Below are 24,245 nucleotides of genomic sequence, written 5' to 3'. Positions count from 1 at the left end.
ACTTCTGCATCTTCCCTATCGTCACCCCCTTCATCTTCAGCCTCCCAACTCCCATCATTCTCCCTAAAACCTATTCCTACCTCTACCATAAGAAAACTCCTTCAAAAGCTAAAACCATGCTCCAATGCCCCCGATAACATTCCATCATCCTTCCTCAGCATAGCTGCCGAAGCCATTGCCTTCCCCATCAGCATCCTAATCAATCACTCTATCCAAGAAGGTCTTGTACCCAAACTCTGGAAAAGGGCTTTCATCATTCCCCTGCACAAAGGAGGCAATAATAACAATATTACTAACTTTCGTCCCATCGCCATCCTCTCTCCTGTATCAAAACTCCTAGAGAAATGTATCCATCTTCAACTCCTTCCCTATCTCTTAGATAATAACTTACTAACTTCCACACAACACGGATTCAGACCAGGTCACAGTACCATGACTGCCCTCCTTTCCTTCCTGGAAACTGTAAATAAAGACAGAGATTCTGGCTCCACTGTATCTACCCTCTTTCTTGACCTGTCTAAGGCCTTTGATACTATCTCTCACAACCTTCTCCTTACTAAACTATCTAACCTAAACCTATCCCCTTCCTCTCTAAATTGGTTCATCAGCTATCTCTCTAACAGACAACAAGCTGCCAAGTGGAAAAAAGCCATCTCCACTTTCCTTAACACACCCACTGGTGTCCCCCAATGATCCATCTTGGGCTCTCTCCTTTTCAATATATTCATAAACGATTTTTTCCATTCAATTCCCCATGCTAAACTTATTCAATATGCAGATGATTCTACAATTATCTGTGCAGCCAGATCCATCCCCACTCTTTTACATCTAACTCAAGATGCCTTCTCTACCACAGAACAGTGGATGAAGGACAATCATCTAGCACTCAATGCATCAAAAACCAAACTTATGGTATTTACCCCCTCAAAAACCACAACATTTGATAGTAAACTATTCCCCATCACTAGCCAGAATAACACACCTCTCGAACTAGTATCTGAAACCAAACTACTAGGAGTCCAGATTGATGACCAGCTTAAATTCAAAAGCCACCTACTACTAAACATAAAAAAAACCCACCAAAAACTCGGCATGCTGTACCGTAACAATCAATTCCTCACTACATCTACAAAGATCACTCTTGCTACTACATTTCTCATCCCCTCTCTCCTGTATGGTGCCCCTCTCCTAACAAACCTACAATCATCTCTCAAAACTAAACTGTCCTCCTGTTATAATAAGATTGCCAAATTTGCCACCAGCCACAAATCATCTACCCATCACTGTACATCTCTGCACAAACTCAGTTGGCTAGAGCTTCCTCACTATCTCTCATATACTCAGCTCACTTTTGCTCACAAACTAATTTTTCAACCCTCCCTCTGTCCCTCTCTCAACTCTACCTTTAAAATGCACATGCCACAAAGACTCCTAAGATCTAATAACCAAAACCTAATAGAGCTGTACAAAGCCCTTCACTCTCCAGGACAAAACCTCCTATCCTATGCCCTGGCACGCATATGGAACTCACTTCCTCCCTCTATCCGTATCACCACCAACCTCCCTGCCTTTAAAAATCACTGCACTCACATTTAACATCCTCATGGGAATGCTCCTGCACCCACCCCTCATAGCCTATTCCCCACCTCCTACAAACAACTATATCATATATTACTAGACACCAATTTAGCCAACTGTAACAACATCTTATCATTTGACAATCCCTACAATTCCACTCAAGGAACTATATATTTACACAACAGCAATGCTTGCTCCTATACAGAACTTAACCTAAGAATCTTTATTTCATCTGCTCATATCTTAGTTTTCCTACAAAATAAAACCCATAACTTATCACTGTAACTGCTTAACCTTTGTTTTGTTTTTTCTGTAACCCACAAATGACTGAAATTTTAAACTGCTGTAATCTTTTTGTTACCATTGTTTAAAGATTTGTCTCTAACCTACAAATAATTGAAATTGTAAACTAATGTAATCTTTTTGTAATCTTTGTTTTGGAGCTTTTCTCCCCAGGACTCCATTGAAATTGGGTTCTTTTTGGCCCAATGGACTATCCTGGTAAACTAACTGCAAATAAATAAAATAAATAAATAAATAAGCATTAGTAGGCAATCCTATGTAAATGAGTGGTAGGATAGTGAATCGCACTGTTACATAGAAATTGAGCACAATCCGTGCAGTGTAGGAGTAGGATAAGGGGGAGTAACAGAGTAGGAGATAGGTGACATCACAGGGGGGAATGTATGAAAGGAATGCAGCTCATTGGAGCACAGTGGCATGTGAAAGCTGTCAGTCACACATCATGGAAAGAGGAGTGTCAACAAGTAGGCATGGGAAAGCCAAGAAATGGAAGGTGTACACGATGGATAACACCAAAGTTTCTTGCTGGGAGTGCATGCGTGCGTGTGCACGCTGGTAGGCACGAGTAAGACAGAGTGCGCGCATGTAAGCATGAGTGCACGCATTTAAGGCAGAATACGCATATAAGAGCCTGTTTAAACACCTGTATGCTTGTTTGCACTGGTGTGAGTGCATTTTAACCCGAATAAGCAGATTCTAGTCCGTCTAAGCATGTGTGCGCACGTGTTAGCCACTGTGAGCGTGTTTTTGCTGGTATGCACGTTGCTCCCCCCAGAGGAAACAGAAGGGAAAAAGGAAGCATGGGAAATAGTAGGAAGCTAGCAGAAATTACTGGCAGAGCTAGCAGGTAAAAACAATCAGAAGCAGGCAATTACACAGGCAGAACAGTAGCCCAGTCCAGCACTTAAAACACTGCAAACAACAGTGCAGAATGTTTCTCTCAAGAGACACTGCAACAGAGGAGTAAGCTACTAGAAGTGAAAACTGAAAAAGCTTCACTCAGACCAAAAATGCTAGGGGCTGCCATAGCTGTTATAAGGAGACATATGCAACTTGCTGAGGGTGGTGACTATGCAAATGCTGCCAGACAACCCACAGTGAGGAGGCGGAGAAGAGTGTACAGGCCCAGGGTCACCTACCAGGGGTTACATGAGCTGGAGATAGTGGAGCGCTATAGAGTGGACAGAGACCTCCTGCAGCAAATTGTTGAGCTGTGCAGGCCACACCTCACACACAGAACCAACAGAGGGGAACCCATCCCAGTGGAAACCAAGGTATGTGTTGGCCTAAGAATACTAGCAACAGGTACCTTCCAGAGACCAACTGGTGATATGATGGGGATATCACAGGCATCAGCATCCAGGGTACTGCACCAGTTCATGGATGCCATGTCAGCACATGTCGGTGAGCATGTATATTTCCCTAATTCCCGTGAGATATTGCCCAGCAATATGCGTCTCTTCCAGCAAATAGCGGACTACCCTGAGGTAGTGGGTGCAATAGACTGCATGCATAAACACATCAAAGCACCAGCCGGTGAGCGGGGTAGGGCCTACATTAACTGCAAGGGCTTCCCCTCCATCAACTGCCAGGTCATGTGTGATGCCCAGGGCATAATAATGAATGTGTATGCTGGCTGCCCTGGAAGCTACCACGATTCACATATCTGGCATCTGACGCAGCTGTACCAGACATTTGCCAATGGGGACATCCCACATAGTCACTTAGTGGGGGATGCTGGCTATGCACTGGAGCCATGGCTGATGACACCCATCAGAAACGTACACACACCTGAACAAGAATGCCATAATGAGGCACACACACAAACATGAAATGTAATCGAGCGTGTGTTTGGGCTGCTCAAGTCACGGTTCCGGTGCCTGGACACATCTAGTGGAGCCTTGCAGTACTCACCAACTACATGTACCCAAATCGTCATGGTATGTGCTATGCTACATAATATGATTCTGTGAAAACAGCTGCAGCAGGACTAGCATAGGGCTGGGCCAAACAGCCCCCCACCATTGCCAAGCCAATCACAGGCAGAGCGTGACACTGAGGAGGAACAACCTGAGTCTGCCCCAGTAGGCAGAAGGAGGTGTGCCCAGTATGCCTTGGCCTTGGCAAAGTGGCAATGCATAGCACATACACTGGCTCAGTAGGAACCTAGGAAATTATACCTCTCTCTGACTCACACATATAGTAAAAGGGATGTCTAAGTTGACACAACCCTGCTATCAAACATGTACAGTGAGTGTAGTATGTGCATCCAACATAGACAGCCCTGCAGCACCACCTGAGGCATGATTGCCATTTGTTAAGCAATGTAACACCATGTAGTATATGCAAACATGATGACCCTGACTAACATTCTACCCTCACCAAGCATGATGCCAGAATATGAAGACGAGATGATCAATTACAATAATTGGCTTAAGTATTGCCATTTGTCAAAGGGGATCCAATGCGTGCCAGCCTGGGATGACATGCTGAGCAAGGCACAATGCTCCAGCTCCATAGGTATCACAAGGGATAAGAACCTAGATGTAATGCTACCCAATGCCAGATGTCTAAACTGAAAGATGCATGCAGTCTAAACTCCCCTCAGCATGGAGAATGTTGATATCTATCCTGTAACAGAAAACTGGGTTAAGGATCACAAGAGCACCCTAACTCTACCAGGTTACACCTCATACCATGCTTTACAGCCCCAAAACATGGAACAAACTACAAAAGGAGGGTGAGTAGCAATAATTGTCAAGGATAACCACACCCCCATGTTGGTACCACAACAAAAAGCAGCATGGATTATCCTTGCTCAAGTAACAATGGCTAAGACTGCCTGCCAGTTTGTAGCCTGCTACAGACTACCCTCCTAATGCCAGGAACTGCACTTGGCCTACGTTGGAACAAATGGAAATATCAAGCTCTCCAAACATTATATTGGGAGACTGAAAATACTCAAACATAGACTGGGAGCATTATCCCAGCACAAACACCCTAGGCCAAAGGTTCCTAGAATCCATAAACCAACATGCTCAGGAACAATGTACCACTCCCACAAGAGGGGTAAGCATACTGGATGTGATAATCAGCAACATGGGTACTCTATGGCCAGATGAGAAGTGTATTCCTCACTGGTAAGATCAGACCATAGAGTAATCACACTGGATATTCACAGCCGGACCACAGTCCCTGTCCAGAAAACCACAGTGAAAAACATGTGTAAAGGAAATGTTGCACTCCTCCAAACTGATGTGGAATCCATTAAAGGCCCTGTGCCTGTGGAAAATATGGGCCACACCTCAGAACCCTTTATAAATGCATTCTATGAACACAGTCAGGAATGCATGGATTATGCAATCCCAAATAAAACCAAGGCCCAATACCATACACACAGGCATCTGGCATGGTGGACCACAACCATTACCAAACCATGCAAGAGAATGAGGAAGTCACCACATGATAGAGCAAACCCAAAAAGGGAAGTAATCTCTGATCAGTATTATGGCAATAAAATATGGCCAGTCATAAAATCCACTAAGGCCAGCTACAACAAGTTGAATCTGTGAATCTTGGGCAATGTTACACCTGCCCCATGTACACAGACAACCCCCTCCACCCCCCAAGAAATACAAATATATGTGAGAGATGCCAGCACATCTCCAAACTGGAGGCTGAGCTCTCTCAACCCAGTACTGTCTAAATTAGTCAGGAGTAGAAGGTAACCACACACACCACAAACCCACTCACATAGACCTATCACAACTGCAAACCAAATACATAAACACACAAAAGCATTCCTGGAGGCTCCAATTAAAAACCACCAAATCAACAGAGGCCTCCAAAGCAGACACCCAAGGAACCGCTACCCCCAAACATAGCACATGCAACACATAGTACACAAAGTTGGTGTGCCAAACAGTCACAGCCTGTAAGAACAAACAACATGCCTGATACACTTGTAATAGGTGACTGCATAGTCAGACCCACTGATGTCCCACTCACGTGACTGAACAAGGAAAAGGGTACAGTAAGCTGCCTGTAGGCTGCTACAATCTGCCACATAACACAATCATGCAGGTCACTCCAAAGCAAGTACAAATATGACTCAGTCATTGTCCATGCTGGTGTGAATGACCTGAGATGTACCTCCCTGGACTACATGTAAAGAGACATAGAGGAGCTCTCCAATTATGTAGGCCAGGCCAGTATGACTCTGACCCTGATCAGCATCCTACCCCCACCAAAAATGATGCTACAGTACAAACACAGAATGATCAGCTTTAACAATTGGCTCAATTACTGGTGTCATTCCAAGGGGATACAATGTGTGTCTGCTTGGGATGTCATGCTTGACAAGCCACGCTGCTTTGCCAGGGATGGCTTGCACCTGTCACCCCTGTGTGTCTGGATATTGGCTAAGGCTCTTGCCACCTCCATAGTGCCTTTTGTAGGCAAGGCTGAAAAGACAAACCCACCTCCCCAGAAAACATAAGTGGAAAAAACATGAGGATAATGCTGCTCAATGCCAGATGTCTAAACCACAAGATGCATGCTCTCGAGGCCCTCCCCAGTATGGAGAACATCGATGTCTGTGCAGTGATGGAAACCTGCATCAAGGCTCCTGAGAGCACCCCAGCACTACCAGGTTATACCTCAAATCATGCTTTTCGGCCCCAAAACCTGGACCAAACCACAAAAGGAGGGGGAGTATCCATAGTCAGCAAAGATACCCACACGTCCAGGTTACTGACAATGCACGAAGCATCAGACACCATCCATGTGCAAATAACTGTAGGAAAAACCGCTGTACAGTTTGTAGCATGCTACAGACCACCCTCTCAGACCCAGGAACACCACTCAGCCTCCCTGAAGATACTGGAGAGTATGAATGTCTCCCCAAATACCAAACAAGGTACTCACAAATCACCACATAGGTGGTAATCCATTACGTCTGGAAGAAGTAATCAGGGACCTAAGGACACAAGTGGACAGTAACCCCACATGCAACACTCACTTTGCCAACATGGCTAGGAAGACCACCTATATTGGCCACCTTACCATGAAAGGATTCACATCTACATCAAGAGAGGTCATTGTGCCCCTATACTCTTCTCTTATCAGGCCCATAAGTGAGTACAATGCCCCATTTGGGATGTACCGTACCCGACACCTGCAGCAGTTAGAAAGACCTCAAAAGTACCTGACCAAGAGGATAAAGAGTGTCAAACATTTGTCATATGCTGCCTGGCTGACAACACCCCAGCTGTATGCAGTCACATACTGCATACTCAGAGGCGATGTATGCCCGATGTACAAGGTCATGTCCAATACAGAATTGTTGGACATGCTCCACCTCAGAAAATCCAAAGCCATTAGAGCCGTGAGAGTGACAGATGTCAACCTCAACACATAAATAAATCAAATGTGCTGGAGGGACAGATTCCTAACCCAGAGGCTCCCTACACTCTGGAACAGAACCCACTCCATGTTAGGCAGAGCCCCTCACTGACTCTCTTCAACAGGAATCTTGCCAAGTGTATGGGAGATCATAGATTTACACTGGGGGTCTTCAGTGTGTCACATCTAGACAGAGGCACAGTAAAGTAAACCCTAAATGGCCATAATATTCACATAGCAAGGGGTAGCGAAAGCCGCACGCATTCTGGCTAGGCTGATAAATGCCCTAGGGCAGATAGCCCAGTATGAACCTATGAACCTATGGAGATACAAATTGTACAGGACACTAAGGATAATCACAAGGTTGTCTTAACTGATGGTAGGAACCTTGTTGGGAATTCTCAGATATGCTCTGAATTACCAAATATTAACAAATAATACACCAAACCCACACACATTGCCAACATCCAACCTGACAGGTTCAGTGCAAACCCCCTCCCCCAAAATTTATTTTATTTTTTTATTTTATTTTTTTATGACACATATCTATCCCAGCAGAGTGCTGGCCCCCTGACATTGCAGATGCTGAGGTAACAGGCAGCATCTTCAAAGCAAGACACACAGCATCAATGGTACGAGATGGTGTCCTAGGCTGTGTCCAACATGAACTCCAAGAAGAATGGAATGCCAAATAACACTACTGCTCAATTTCAGCCTTACTACAGGATATGTGCCCAAAGAGCAGTGTACAGCAACAGTGGTCCCTCTCCACAAAGGTGGTGCCTCAATGGATACTGCAAACTATCACCCCAGAATCCTGACAAGCTTGGTCTGCAAAGCTATGGAAAGGATCATCATGTACCTCAGAAATAAAGATATTGGGGACCTACAGACACTGGATCCTACCCAGCGTGGCTTTCTTAAGGGCAGATCCTGCCCCTTAAACATGTCTGACTTATATGAAACAGTCATCAAGGCCATTGATGAGGGGAATGTGGTCCACACAGCCTATCTGGACCTTGCAAAAACCTTCCATACAATACCCCACATGTTCATTATAGATAAGCTCACCAGCTTAAATATAAACCCCTATGTCAGTAGATGGGTTGCAAACTAGTCCAAGGACAGAACTGACATGGTCAGACATGCTGCAGCCATGTCAGACTACAAACCAGCTACAACTGGCATCCCACAAGGCTCAGTCCTGGGACCTCCCTTGCATGGTATATATTTCACATAGGTACAGGCCAACATGGAAGGACTGTGTCTGAACAAGTTTGTAGAGGACTACAAACTGGGCACCTTATCTGACCCTCCAGCTGACACAAGCAACCTACAAAAGGGCCACATAGAAACAGACAACTGGTGCCAGAGCCATGTAATCAAGCTAATTGCAGAAAAATGTATAGTCATCCCCTGTGGATAAACAGTAAGTGCCCACCAATTGCCACATAGGTGTTAACCCATTAAGTACTTTAGAAGTAATAAGAGACCTGGGGACACAATTTGATAGATATCTTGCATTTGACAACCATGTGGCTGTAGTAGTTACAGAAACATACCATATACCCACCTAATCATGAAGATAGTCAGATCTAGATCAGGGGAGATCAACGTGCCCCTTCAGTCATCCTTCATCAGCCTCACAATTGAGTACAATGGCCCCTGTGGGATGTACCCCAGCAGACACCTCCAGCAACTGGAAAGACCCCAAAAGTACCCCACCAGGAGGATCAAAGAGCTCAAACAGATCCATGTGTTGCCTGATTAAACAAACCGCAGCTCCACACAGTGCCATACTGCCTGCCCAGAGGCAATCTGTGCCTGATGTATAAAGCCATGTCCAAGCTGGAATCAATGAACATGCTGCACCTTGTACAATCTGAATGCCAGTGAGCTATGCACATGAGAGACCTGAACCCCAGCACTGACATACATAGGACATGCTGTAGTGATTGATCCATAACCCAGAAGCTCACTCCACTCTTGAGTAAACTCCCAGTACAGGTTAGCCAGAGAGTCCCTCATTGACTCTCCTCAACAAGAATCATGATGAGTGGATGGGAGATGGTAGGTTTACCCTGGGTATCACTGTTATGTCATGGGTAGACAGAGGCACAGTATACTAACCTTGAAATATGTGATGTCAAATTCCAGTTACAATGTGTGTTGAAGGACAAACACACTCTCTGACTAGCAGTAGAAATGGCCTAGGGCACATCGCTAGTGTTTGTCAATGTCCACCCAAGTTGTGGAATACACTACCAATGTTGGACAAGCCTGGTGTAAGTAGTCCATATCTGAACAAAATGCAGCATGGTCATATGTGCAAAACTGGCCCTTAACCAGTCTGGTGTGCTCACTATGAATATTGAAAGCAGTGATAGGACTGAAACCCAGGATACTGTCCACCACAGTGAAAGTACTGAACCAGTACACTATACAATATTACAGTGTATGGTCATTATGAAAGGATGTTGACAACTGTATGCAAACTATCCCATGGAAACCCTGCAGGCACAGTATAATCCCTGTCGGGTTCAGACACAAAGCAGTTGGGCAGTATGTACACAACATGACTCCCAACACACAACTATAAATGTGAAATATTGTGGAAGTTCACACACACCCACAAATGTGGTGGACTGAAGATCTCAACATATGAAAAGCACGCACTGGGCATGCTCACACACTTTGATAAATGAGACATATGTCAGGCAACAAGCCATGGAATATGCCTGAACTGGGCATGCTCACACACTTAGGCCATGTCTCAGTTTAGCAGTTGGCCACACATATGTGGTATTTGTATGTGTTAAACCAGGAACCAACCATAAGACAGCAATCTGCCCAGTGCACACAGTTAAATGACTACAGAGACATAAGTTAAATAGTGGATCCCACACATATTCAAACATCTTCCACAGATACACAAGTTGTACATAGAAACAGGGAAAGCTATGGCAATAAAGACCTGCAAACACTTTATCAGCAACAAATATTGTGCATCTGAAAATTAAACATATGGGTGTAGAGGTCAATACTAGGCTGTTTGCCCTAGGGAATACAAGCTTAGCCAGAGTGTGCTTGGCATCTGCCTCCCCAGTACAGTAGGCTACTGTGCCTCTGTAAAGTAGGTCACAGAAGGCACCATGTAAGGCTAGTGTGCTGTGCCTCCATCAAGCAAGGACACAGTGGAGATCCCAGGGGTTGAATTTGCAATGTCACATCCATGTTTGAATCCTGCAAATGCTCAGTGTGTGTGTGTGTGTGTGTGTTTGGGTGAGGGGGGGTTAGTGTGTGTGCAATTCTGTGTGAAAGAAATGTCCCTTTTGCCAACTAGAAGAACACACTGCATGATGCACACTCCTCTTTCTAAACACTGATGATCTCAGCACCCTATAAGTACAGCAGGAGAAGGGAAACCTCTCAGTAATTTGGATAGTGAGCTCCGCTAATGCGTCTCTCACAAGTATCATAACATAGTTAGGTAGGGGTTTGAATCCTGCAAATGCTCAGAGTGTGTGTTTGGGTGAGGGGGGTTAGTGTGTGTGCAATTCTGTGTGAAAGAAATGTCCCTTTTGCCAACTGCATGATGCACATTCCTCATTCTAAACACTGATGATGTCAGCACCCTATAAGTACAGCAGGAGAAGGGAAACCTTCCAGTAATGCGATGAGCATGCTCTGCTAATGCATTTCTCTCAAGTGTCATAACATAGTTAAGTAGGGGTTTGAATCCTGCAAATGCTCAGTGTGTGTGTTGGGGTGAGAGGGGGTTAGTGTATGTGCAATTCTGTGTGAAAGAAATGGCCCTTTTGCCAACTACAAGTACACACTGCATGATGCACATTCCTCATTCTAAACATTGATGATGTCAGCACCCTATAAGTACAGCAGGAGAAGAAAAACCTCCCAGTAATGCAAATAGCGTGCTCTGCTAATGCATCACTTTCAAGTGTCATAACATAGTTAGGTAGGGGTTTAAATCCTGCAAATGCTCAGTGTTTGGGTGAGGGGGGTTAGTATGTGTGAAAGAATTGTCCCTTTTGCCAACTACAAGAACACACTGCATGATGCACATTCCTCATTCTAAACACTGATGATGTCAGCACCCTATACGTACAGCAGGAGAAGGGTAACCTTCCAGTAATGCAAATAGCATGCTCCGCTAATGCGTCTCTCTCAAGTGTCAGAACATAGTTAGGTAGGGGTTTGAGTCTTACAAATGCCATGTGTGTTTTTGTCACACAGTTTGTCCATGTGTGTGTGTGGGGTGTTGCTCTTAATATTGTATGACATAGATCATATCAGTAATGTCAATGCACACATGAGGTATGTGTGCACCACATAGACATATGTACCTGTGACCTGAAATAGTTCCCATGTGTGAAGCCTGCCTCATGTGAATACATGTAATTTGCATTACACAACTTTATGACTGTGGTTTCTGTGCAGGGGCTGCATTTGGTATGTGAATATACAGTGAGAGTAGTCTATGGTGTCATCTTACCAGTGAGGGATACACTTCTGGTCTGGAGCATATGGTCCACATGTTGGTGATGAACAGGTGCAGCATGTATTCCCCACTTGTGGGAGTGGTAACAAGTCATTCCATAGCAATTGAGTGTATGGATTCTAGGAACTTTACACCTAGGGTGTTGGAGCTACAGTAATGCTCACAGTCTATGTGTGGGTAAATGAAGCTGCCCAATATATTGTTGTTTGAAGACACCGGCAGATATACATGTATTCTTAAGTAGGCCAAGTGTGTTACCTGGGTTTGGGAGTGTGGTGTGTGCCAGGCTATGAACTGGACGTCAGTCTTACCCACTGTTAGTTGCACATGGATAGTCTCTGATGCTTTGTGCTGTGCCACCAACCTGGAGGTGTGTGTATCTTTGATGAATATTGATACACCCCTCCTGTTCTGTTTTGGTGCAAGTTATGTGGCCGACAAGCATGTTATGAGGTATAACCTGTCAGTGCTGGGGTGCTTTTGGGGGCCTTGAACCAGGATTCTGTTACTGCACAGATATTGATGTTCTCCATGCTAAGGACAGTTTCCAGTGCATGCATCTTGATGTTTACATTGTTGGCGTTGAGTAGCATTACTATTAGTTTCCTATCCCTTGTGATACCTATGGAGGTGGTCTTGTCTGTTGAGCCTTGCCTAAAAAAGGCACTATGGGTGTATCAAGAGCCTTTGCCAATATCTGAAAGCCCATGGGTGACAGGTGCAAGCTGTCCCTAGCATAGCAGTGTGGCTTGTTGAGCATGTCATCCCAGGCTGACAGGCATTGGATCCTCTTTGAATGACACTGAAACATAAACCAATTGTCTGAATTGATCATCTTGTCTACATATTGTGGCATCATTCTTGGTGAGGGTAAGATGCTACTCAAGGTCAGGGTCATACCAGTCTGGGCCACATGCTCAGAGAGCTCCTCTATGTCTCTCATCATATAGTCCAGGGAGGTATGTCTCAGGTCATTCACACTGGCATGGACACTGACTGAGTCATATTTGTACATGCCTTGGAGTGACCTTTGTGCTTGTGTTATGTGGCAGATCATAGCACCTGACAGGCATCTCACCATGACCTTCTCCTTGTTCAGCCTGGTGAGCGGGACATCAGTGCACCTGATGACAGAGGCACCCATCACAAGTGTAGCAGGTGTGTTGTTTAGCCTTACATGCTGTGACTGTTCGGCACACTGGCTTTGTGAGCTATGTGTTGCACGTGTTCTGTTCTGGGGTAGCGGTTGCTTGTGTGTCTGCTTTGGAGGTGTCTGCTGCATAGGCAGACCTTTATTTAGAGACTCTGAGTATGGTTGTGTGTGTTTATTTGTTTGGATTGCTGTCGTGGTAGGATTGTGTGAGACTGGAATTGTAGTGACCATGGTTTCCTTCTCCTCCTGACAGGTTTTGCCAGTACTGAGTTGAGAGAGCTTAGCCTGCAGTTTGGATATATGTTTGCATCTCTCACATGTGGTGGAATTTGTTGGGAGGAGGAGAGGGTTGACTGTGTAAATGAAGCAGTTGTAACATTGCCTCTAGATTCCCAGATTCACCAGCTGGACTGTGGAGGAGATTGACAACTGACATTTGAACATGCTAGGCTAGTATTGGGAATTCCTTTATAATTAACAACAAAAAGGGCCAATGGGAAACAAGGTACGTAAGGTGAGTTTGTGAGGGTGTAGTGCTGGCATATATAAATGCTTTAGTGAGCAAGTGCCAGGTATCTCAAATGCAATGTGTTACAGGTAACTTAATTGCATAACTGACAAACACTAACTTTATGCCAAGTGAAACAAGGACATACATACAGTAAGCAATGCACATGTCACTAGGGATTCTCAGAGGCGCTGTAAAGCTGCATTTCAGGTGGGATTAGTGTTTCAGGGAAATAACAAGCAAACAAGCATACAAACAAAGCTACAATCAGCAGGCATGGATCTAGTCTATGCTACAGCAAACAAGGTGTACCAATTTCAGTAAGAAACAGTTCAAATATGCAGGCACTATAAGCCTTTAGCCAGAAATTCCCACCTCAGACGGGCAGAGTCCAGCCTCTCCTCCCACAAGAGTGCAGACCATGAACCTTTGTAATGTGAAATAACTGGCCTGAAGCCCAACTGCTTAAACCAGAACTAATACACATTTATAATGACAGACACTGAGCCCTCAATCAGCATTCCCCAACTTAGTAGGCTGTATGCTACCTGTCCTGCCACCACAGTATCCCTGACATTTAATGAGACTCACCTCCTGTCATAGTTAGTTGTGTGTTTTGGGGCTGTCAAGCATGGTATGAGGTGTAACCCAGTAGTGCTAGGGTGCTCTTGGGAGTCTTGAACCTGTTGTCTATTACTGCACAGATATCAACATTCTCCATGCAGAATAGAGGTTGTACTGCATGCATCTTGCGGTTTACATGTCCACCATTGAGTATCATAACTTCCATTTACTTATCCCCTGTGCTACCTATGTAGGTGGCCTTCTGTTAACAGCCTTACCAGCAGAATGCAAAGATGTACAGACATTACACTATGGTAATTTATATGGGTGTACCAAACAATACAATGGCAATCATACTGTTAATGCATCAAGCATGCTGGGATATACCCACAATGATATCATTACACTGCACAGTTGACAACATGATAATATTACTACCCATCTATGTAGTCACCCTGTGCATCAGCACCATGTTAACCGGTCCTGCATCGATGTTACAGATTGCAGGAGGTGGCACAGTTTCATCATATGCACAGGGTGTGTACTTGGTATGCCTGAATCTGCCACTGATACAACCAATCAACATGTATGTGTGTGCGTGTTAGTGAGGGACAACCGTAGAAGATGGGGCAATGTTGATGCAGTGTGTGCATGTATGTGTTATTCCTAGGTGTTAGCATTATGCATGTGTGTATGCATGCACACAGTTCCACCTTGTGGCCACCATATACGGGTGTTTGTGGACAGCCACAGACTGTACCTGCCAGGTCATACAGATCACTGTCTCTGGCCACGGACACGGTACCTGTGCCTGGCAGGGGTGCTACAGACAGTATCAGGTACTAAGCCAGACTGGGTACTGTCATCAGAAGCAGGTGGTTGTTGACTGGAGACATGTCCCTGCTGGGACTGTCCAGAGCCACGTGCATGTGGTCTCCTAGGGCAGTCTGATGACAGCACAGACCCAGCATTGCTGGGGCTGGTACTGGCACTATGTGAGCGGCCGCGGGTTTGTTGTCATCCACGATGACTGCCAGCTGCTGCTGTTGCTGGCATTCGTCCACGTCGATGCCTCAACCACCCTGCATTGCCCTGGCTCATGGGCATGTAGTTGTGGAACAGATCTAATGTGTCCCCCCAACATCTGTCAATGACCTCGGTGAAATTACAGATGGCAGCCACAACGTCACGCATAGTGTCATTCATAGCAGTGTGATGTGCTCTCAGCTCCCTCAGACCCTGTCTGGTGTACCGTTCCATATGTGACTGTGCCTGCATTACAGCCCTGAACATAGCTGAGGTTGAAAGACCTCTGTGTGCACGTCTGACAGGGGCAGTACGACCACGGATGCTCCCATGAGAACCCCTGGACATCTGCCTGTGTGGTACCATGTCAGGACTCTGGCCATGGCTGCTGTGAGGGGATGCATGTGCCACTGATACCACATTACCCTGGTCAATGCCCACTGTATGCTGTCCATCACCTAGGGATATTGGTGACAATGGATGTATTGGCAGGATGACTGTGTGCATTGATGGGGTTGACAGCTGTGTACTGTCAATTGGCTGACCAACAACAGACCCTGGCACACCTCCCTGTGCCATTACACAGGTATCATCATTATCACTATCCCCAGCAGCAGATTCAGGTTCCCTGCTGCACACCACCAGAGCAGCACCAGAACCTGTGAGAATAAGACAGGAAACACAGTTTCCAATGTACACACAATGTTACCACACATGCACACATGCACACATGCACACATGGGCACATGCACACATGGGCACATGCACACATGCACACATGGGCACATGCACACATGCACACATGCACACTCCTCAGTACATGAGATACAAACACACAGACACAGACACACCTGCAATCACACACATAGCAATACCATTTTAGGGTATTATTACCATTACTATCATAAGTATTAAAGGAATGTTATTACACACTCACCAGCATGGATTGGCTGTCTTGCTGTTACACCAGAGGGGCCTGCACAAATAAGACATTCATTGTCAGTGGGCATAACTGTGCCATTGATACTGTGAGTATGATACAGTTCAGTAATACAACAGTTGGCTTTCACAGGTCTACTGCCGATATTGAGAATATCACTCTTGCACAATAATTACCAGGATAATAGCTACAAACACAGTACACACCTCACACATGCATAAACTACCAGTGTAGAGAACAGTCAAATATAGATATGGCATGTTACCTGCACGCTCCAAGTCCTCCTGCTGGGTGGCTCCAGCCTCCATCATTACATATGTGTGTGGATGTTGTTGTTGTTGGGCTGGAGCCACAACACTTAGGAGGAGCCCCTCCAGTCTGGTGAGGGGGGGTGTATAGCCGCCCCACCACCTGTGGCAAGCTGTTGCCTGTGGATATCAGATGCACACTGATGGACATTTCTAATTAAATCACTGCAGTGATGGCGTACCTGCTCATATGTCCAGTTGTGCATGCCTATATCATTTACCCGACGGACAAGGTCTTGCCACAGTGCAGCCCTCTCCTGCTGGTTCTGGCTGGTGTGGGAAAAGAGTGTGACAAAATCCCGCACCAGGCTCTGGTGTATCTCCCTTTCCTCTGCAGCAGAGTACGTGGGATTGCGCTGGTGCACCATTGCCCTAGAAGGAAAAGAAAAATATGTGAGCAAGTGATATGGCACACATAAAACTCTACTGTAGTGATATCACTGAACTGCCATATATAGCATCTGTCTGTCTATTGGGGGATACACATGTGAATGACCACATATCAGTGCTCAGCTGACAACTCTGTGACAGTGACTGGCACACTCCATACAACAAACAAGTATACTCCAGCAGTCGGCACACTGTTTGAGGTCCAATGCACAGCCTCACACTGGGGGTATGTATCAAGGTAATGTATGGGGAACATTGTCAACCCATGCAATGCATGCAATGCACAGTACAAATGTCACTGGTAATGTACCGTAGTCTTTGTTGCCATAGCCATACCTACACCACAGTCACAAACAGGGAACCACAGCACAACATATGACAATGTAGTATGTTTGTATCCCAATACCTGACACATCTTTCTCTGGCCTCACACCAAGGACACACATTACCATGACAGACACAAAGTCATGCTGAGCAATCACACCATTATAGACCTTGCACACAGTCAGTGGCACACGCATTCCACCTTACATAGTTGGTATTGCAATGAGTACATGTGTGTGTGCATTGTGTCATAGGCAGGTAGTATGCTATTGGGCCTGGGCCTACAGCAGCATACTGTTATGCTACCCTGCCCCTTGGGACACATGTAATGTGGTTGTACTTGCTCCTGTCAAACAGTTACACAGGGTGACTCATATGGCATACTACCTATCTGCATAACATTCAACAGGGGTATGTCTGACATCTACTAATAGGGAGCCTTGATTTGTAATGCTGGGTGGTTTACTCCAGGGTATGGCCAATTTGTGGGTAGGAACCTGTACCTCCACCATGTGCTCTTTACTGCGGTGTCAAGGATGACAGACATATGTCATTTATGCTGGGGATATTGTGAAGTGTTACCATGGTTGTTGGACAACTGTTATGGGTGTGACTTAACTATGTATATCCAGCAGTGGTATGCTCTGTGTCGGTAGTTTGAGGGCACTCTATCTGTGGTTTTGTCAGTCACTCTGCATAGGAAATGTGTTTGAGGGCATTATCACTGTTTGTTAGGTATGACTGTATCCTTCTCCCTTTCTGTAGTTGTCATGGGAGGTACATACCATGTAGGACATTGTGAGGTGTAGAGGGGTACAGTGACCTACATTTCACTAGCTGACACACCATTTCTGCTGACATGTACCATGTACAGGTATTACAAGACTGGTGTACCACTGTGAATATCGCAGGGGAGGCTATTGTACACTTGTTTCCCATGTTTCCTCCTGACACATCCAGTAGTAGGCAGGCAACCACATATGTGGTGGTTAGTGGTGTAAGTGTTTTGGAATGGGGTATGGTACTCCTGTATCCGCACTGGTGTTCAGTACAAGCCTTTGTCACCAGGCACCTGTTGCAATTAATATGCACACATGTGCCTCTCTCAGTATATATATATCTATATCTATATATGTATATATATATATATATATATATATATATATATATATATATATAGAGAGAGAGAGAGGGGGGGTGAGAGATAGAGAGAGAGAGATATTCATATACATACATATCTGTACACATGCATATCTGTCTGTATATGGGTATCTATCTATATATATCTATATATGTATGTGTCTATTACATAATATGTGTATATACATATTCTATCCATCTATCTATATATGTTCATAGGTTCATAGGTAGGTACTAGGCTATCGGCCCTAGGGCCCATACAAGCCTAGCCAATAAATGTACCCTGGCTTTCGCCACCCAAGAAAGGTATTTTCCTATGCCCCTGTCGAGCAGAGCCACAGATGTGATCCCCGGGGTGAATTCCCCATTTCCCATCCAATCATCAGGATCTTTCTTGAAGAGTGCTAATGAGGAGCTCTGTTTGACATAGACAGGTAGTCTGTTCCAGAGTATGGGAAGTGTCTGGGACAGGACTCTATCCCTCCAGCATGTTCTGTTTATTGTGGTGACAAGGTTAAGGTCCCTAGAGCATGTAGCTCAGAGGGATTGGGATTTCTTTAAGTGGAGCATGCCCAACAGCTGTAGGTTTGACATAGCTGTGTATGTTAGGCAGAGATCACCCCTGAGTAGGCGATATGCCATGGAGTCAAGCTGTAGTTTTTTGAGATGGTCTGCATAGGGCATCTGTTTGAGGCCAGTAATCCTCTTTGTGAGGTATTTCTGTGGTCTTTCCAGTTGTTGTAGTTGTCCTGTGAGGTACATACCAAAAGGGGTGTTGTACTCTATTATGGGTCTAATAAGTGATGAGTTGACGGGAACAATGACCTCTTTTTTCTGGATGGGAATCCTCTTGTGATGAGATGAGCCATGTAGAAGGATTTCCCGACCACTGTGGTGATGTGATTATCAAAGGAGAGACTACTGTGCACCTGTGTCCTAAGGTCTATTATCACATTTTCGGCATTACGTAGACTACCATCTATCTGGCAGTTCATGGGTACAGAGTTTATACCATGGGGATGACAATACACATTTTGGCATTGAGCTTCAGGCCATGGCTTTGACACCAGGTATCTGTCTCAGTGAGGGCCTTTTGTAGTTTGCCCACATCATTAGGAGTTGAGATTATAGCTCCTAGTTTGCAGTCATCTGCAAACTTTGTTAGCCACAGACCTTCTGTGTTGGCCTGCACTTCGGAGAAGTAGATACCAAACAGGGGAGGACCCAGGACTGAACCCTGTGGTACTCCACTTGTCACTGGTCTGATGTTGGATTTGGAATACGCTACTTTCACAGTGTGGGTTCTGTCTGTGAGCCAGTTGTCAACCCATCTTATGACATAGGGATTTATACCTAGTTTAGTGTGCTTATCTATAATTCCAGAATGGGGGATGGTGTTGAAAGGTTTGGCAAGGTCTACATAAGCTGTGTGAACCATTTCACCATCATCTATGGCTTTGGTGACTGCTTCAAAGAAGTCAATCAGGTTTAGGAGACATGATCTGCCTTTTACAAATCCAAACTGAGTAGGGTCCAGAGTTTGGAGATTACCAATGTCTTTGTTTATGGGTTCCATGATGGTATATTCCATGGCCTTGCAGACCAGGCTCATCAGGCTAATGGGGCTGTGGTTACCGTGGTCCATCGTGGCTCCCCCTTTGTGGAGTGGGATGTGTTGTGGTGCGCCATTCAGTGGCTACAAAGCCTGAGGTGAGGCTATGATTAAACATGGTACTGCGGTAGGATGCCAGTTTATTCAGTGGTTCATGTAGAACTCAGCCTGGGATATTGTCAGGTCTCATGGATGCTGTGTTCTTGGCTTTGGAGAGTGTGTATTTTACCTGTGCAGCCGTGATTATAGGGAATTTGCATTCTTCCAGTATAGAGATGGGCCATTTAGGGGGTGAGAGGGGGGTAAAGTTAGCACTGAACCTATCTGCCAGGATGTTGGCAATATCAGTTGGTTCTGTATATTTAGTGCCATTATGCTGTACCTCAGAGCAGATCTGAGTGTTCCCATTTAGATTCTTGACATAGCTATAGAATGCTTTGTGGTTGTCTTTAGAGTCAGTGGCAATTTTTTTTCGTAACTAGCTTTGGGGGATTTTATGAGGGATCTCAGCTTCTTACTGAGGTTGACCAGGGAGTTCCTCCAGTCATGGGAATTTACTTATTTTTTCAATAGTTTCTTTCTTCTGATGTAGAGTTTGTTTATGGCAGAGGAACACCAGACTGGCTTCCTTTGTCTGGGAGATAACATCTTGGTTCTATTAGGGATAGCATGATCCATGCACTCATGTAAGTGCTTATACAGTGCATTTGTGTAGGATTCAGCAGTCATACCTCTATTGTCCATCTGCATGGGTGTCATGCAGTTTGCCACTTCTGTCTTAAGAAGTGTGACATTGGCTTTTGAGAAGTTTGTTACGATGGTGCCCCTAATTGGGGCTGGGGGTGGGATGTGGATGTCTAGGCTGATTACCTTGTGGTCGGATCTGACCAACAAGGAATTGACCTCTGGTGTGGAACACCAGTTTCCCATGTTGGTGATGACCAAGTCTGGGATATTGCTGCCCCTGGTGGGGGTGTGAATAAGTTGATCCAAGGCGTTGGTATTTATGAATTCTAGAAAACATTGAGCAATAGAGTTGGTAGAGTGTAGTTTTTCCATTTAATGGTGGGGTAGGTGAAATTGGCCATTATTAGGGTGTTGGGTTGTACCCAATACTTTTCAGTGTATCATGAAATGAGGGGTGTGAATCCTGGGGCATGGTGGGGGGTCTGTAACAAGCTACGGTTTGGATTGCATTCTTGCCCAGAGTTAGTTGCAATTGGATACCTCAGATGCATTATGCTGTGCAACTAGCCTGGAGGTGTGGATATCCTTAATGAATATGGACACGCCTCCGCCTTTAGTGCTTCTTTCTGGGTTAGGTGGCCAACAGGTGTGGTATGAATTGAAGCCCGGTAATGCAGGGGTGCTCTCTAGAGATTTGAACCAGGTCTCTGTCACTACACAGATGTCACAGATGTCACCGTTTACAGTGGTGTATTTGTCATTTGAACCTTGCCTGACAAAGGCACTATAGGGGTGGCATGAGTCTTAGCCAGTATCCGGAATCCTGAGGGCGACAGGTGCAGGCCATCTCTGGCAAAGCAATCGGTCATGTCGTGCCAGGCAGACAGATGCTGGATCCCCTTAGAATGATACCAGAAGCTTAGCCAATTGTTGAGGTCAATCATTTTGTCATTGTACTGTGGTATCATTCTGGCTCTATCTATTTATACATCCCTCTCTATCTATGTATACATATATGCACATTATATATAGATACATATATAAATATATATATAAATATACATACATATATATATATATATATATATATATATATATATATATATATATATATATATACCTTTTTATTTACACATACGAATACACACACTAACATACTGCTAAACATTCATTACTGTACAACCTACATTGTACGTTGCACTACAACCTACATTGTTATGTGCACATAGCATCCTTCACATACATATGTATATCCAGCCTTCACTAACAGTTGCAGTATGTCCCCTGCCCTATGCACATCTTCATATATATCTATATACAGACTGCTGACACATATGGAGGGTTGACAGTATGTAGACTATTACATTATTAGTTTACATTACCTTTGTTGGACACTGCTATTTTTGATGGCTTGCTGCTTGGTAGCCTGCTGTTCTGTAATGTTGTAATTTCGGCAGTCTGTGTCTCTTATTTGTTTTTTTTTTATTTCTTTGTTTTTATTTATTTATTTTTTCTCTCTCTCTCTCTCTCTGTCTCTCCCTCCGGCTGTTGCAATGAACGTATTGCATGTGTGGACTGGGAGTACAGGCTGCTTTTGTAGGTATATGCAGATGTGCATGTGATGGCCTCTGCACCAATTGTTAGCCAGCATTTGCTAATTGCATGCAGCCTGCTGTGTGGTAATTGCAGTTCTCACTGTGATTTCAGGACAGTGCTATAAAATGTTAGGTGAGGTAGGTGTAGCCCTTTCAGATTTTCAAGGTCAGGACCATGCTGGTATGCTGTGGACACTGTTGTGTGAGCGTAATGGTTGGTATGTCTCTCATATCTCAGGCTGTGTTGTAGGCACTGACATGCATGTTGTACTGACACCTGACTATTGCTTCCTCCAGTTTATTCTTCTCAGTGTGTATGTTAACTGACACCTAATAATACTAATACTGTTTAAATGGGAGTATGTGCTTTCCTGTGGGACTTGTGGAGTAACTGGTTTACAGCAGTGGCTCTTGCAATTTGTTGCTATGGCTTCACTATTTAGCCTTTACATTCACTCCTTGGAGGCCTGCTAGGTGTCTTTACTGGAATGTGTTGCTATGGCTTTCCTATTTTCCATTCACATTTACTCCTTGTAATGCTTGCTATATTTCTTTCAGCAGAAATTCCTTATATGTTTGTTGTGGTTTGGTGGTACTGCATGCAGTCTGGTCTGGCCAAGGTGTGGGGCTTGACACCTACAAGGGTATTTTATTTTGCTGCTGAGCAGTAGTGGCACCTTGTACTTTGTACTAACAGTTATGGATAGCAGGCACATGCAGTGCTTGTAAACAGCTATACTGTCCTTCTGTTATTAGTTGGATACCTCCTTTGATATTTGTGGGTTGTACACCTACATGTGGGTGTGCTTGTGGAAGCTATTCTACAGCTATTCACAAAGTGTGACAGCAGACAGAATGATATGCCTGTGAGTTTGTGGCACTTGCAGGCCTCAGATACTCACTCTCAGATGTATCTTTTATCAGCCTCAGGGAATGGTCCATATCAGTGGGATACACCCGTGATATATTTCAGATATTCTGCAGTTGTGACTGTGGGGTATTTTGAGCATGTGTATTAATACACCATTTCTGACATGCACGTAGGGCATACTTTCAGTAGTTGACAGTTACCATTACGTGGGACAAAACACCTTTCTGCCTACTATTAGTACATTTCACAAGGAGTCAGTGGGGCGCAGTTAACATTTGTTTTCAAATCAGGGACATCCCTGTAAATCAGTCCCAGTTGTGAGGTCTGGCCTCTTACCTGTTCAAATATGGCAGTGTTTATCCTGCTCTGATAGTGTGTGTGGTTTGCAAGGTGCTACTGTCACATTATTACCTACTAGCTACCGACTAGCATGGCTGTTTCTCTTCTCACACTAATGTTATACAAATCCACAAGAATTGCCAGTAAAGATACAAGAAAAGCTTTGTGTAATAGCCATCCTATATTCCCTTTACATTCTGTCCTACTATTTCATGATATATTGCTTTCAGCACAAAGTTCTTGTATATCAGTCATGGCTTAGTGGTAAGTCATGCAGACTAGTGTTTCCTGGGTTCGAGACTCATAGAGGAATTTTATTTTGATGCTGAGCAGACTACAGGCCTTGTCATTCAGAGTGACTAAGGCAATTTTAAGCAGTTGTAAGCGGGTTAGTGCTGGTTTGCGTGGAGCTCACGCATGCGCACTGTCGCGTAGCTTCGCGCACACACGCTTAGCTAAGCACACACAAGGGCACTCCCGCTTACAACTGCTTAAAAGTGCTTACTCTTGCGCACACCCGTGCTAATTTCTTTGAAAGAAAAGAAAATGGAGAGATAGGACAGTGGTGAAAAAGGGGGCACAAAGTGGGTAGGACAGTAAGAAAACAAGCTCGGGATTTGCAGGAAGGATGTAGAAAAGGCCCATAGCTGCCCATTTCTTTATCAGCAACAGCTGTGCATATGTCTGTAATTTGGTGTGAAATTTGAAACCTTCCACCCCTGAGAGAAGGGTGAGGACAACAAAATATGTTGTACAGCCAATTTTAATTACTACTTCACATGTCCAGCAGACATGTCTGCAAAATGGGCAGCTATGTATGGGGAGTAATTTTTTGCGAGAACAGAGTGCCCTTTTTTTTTTTTTTTTCAGGTGAGAGTGGAATGTGAGGTACAGGAAGTAGGTATATTTGGGGAGGTAGGTAGGGGAGGTTAACAGACAAGACAAACAAGATGCATACAGGGGCAGAGTATGACACATGTGGGGG

The sequence above is a fragment of the Protopterus annectens genome, chromosome 1.part2 (genome assembly GCF_019279795.1).
Source record: "Protopterus annectens isolate FY-2018-M chromosome 1.part2, PAN1.0, whole genome shotgun sequence".
Taxonomy (NCBI): Eukaryota; Metazoa; Chordata; order Ceratodontiformes; family Protopteridae; genus Protopterus; species Protopterus annectens.
This window is presented reverse-complemented; position numbering follows the sequence as displayed.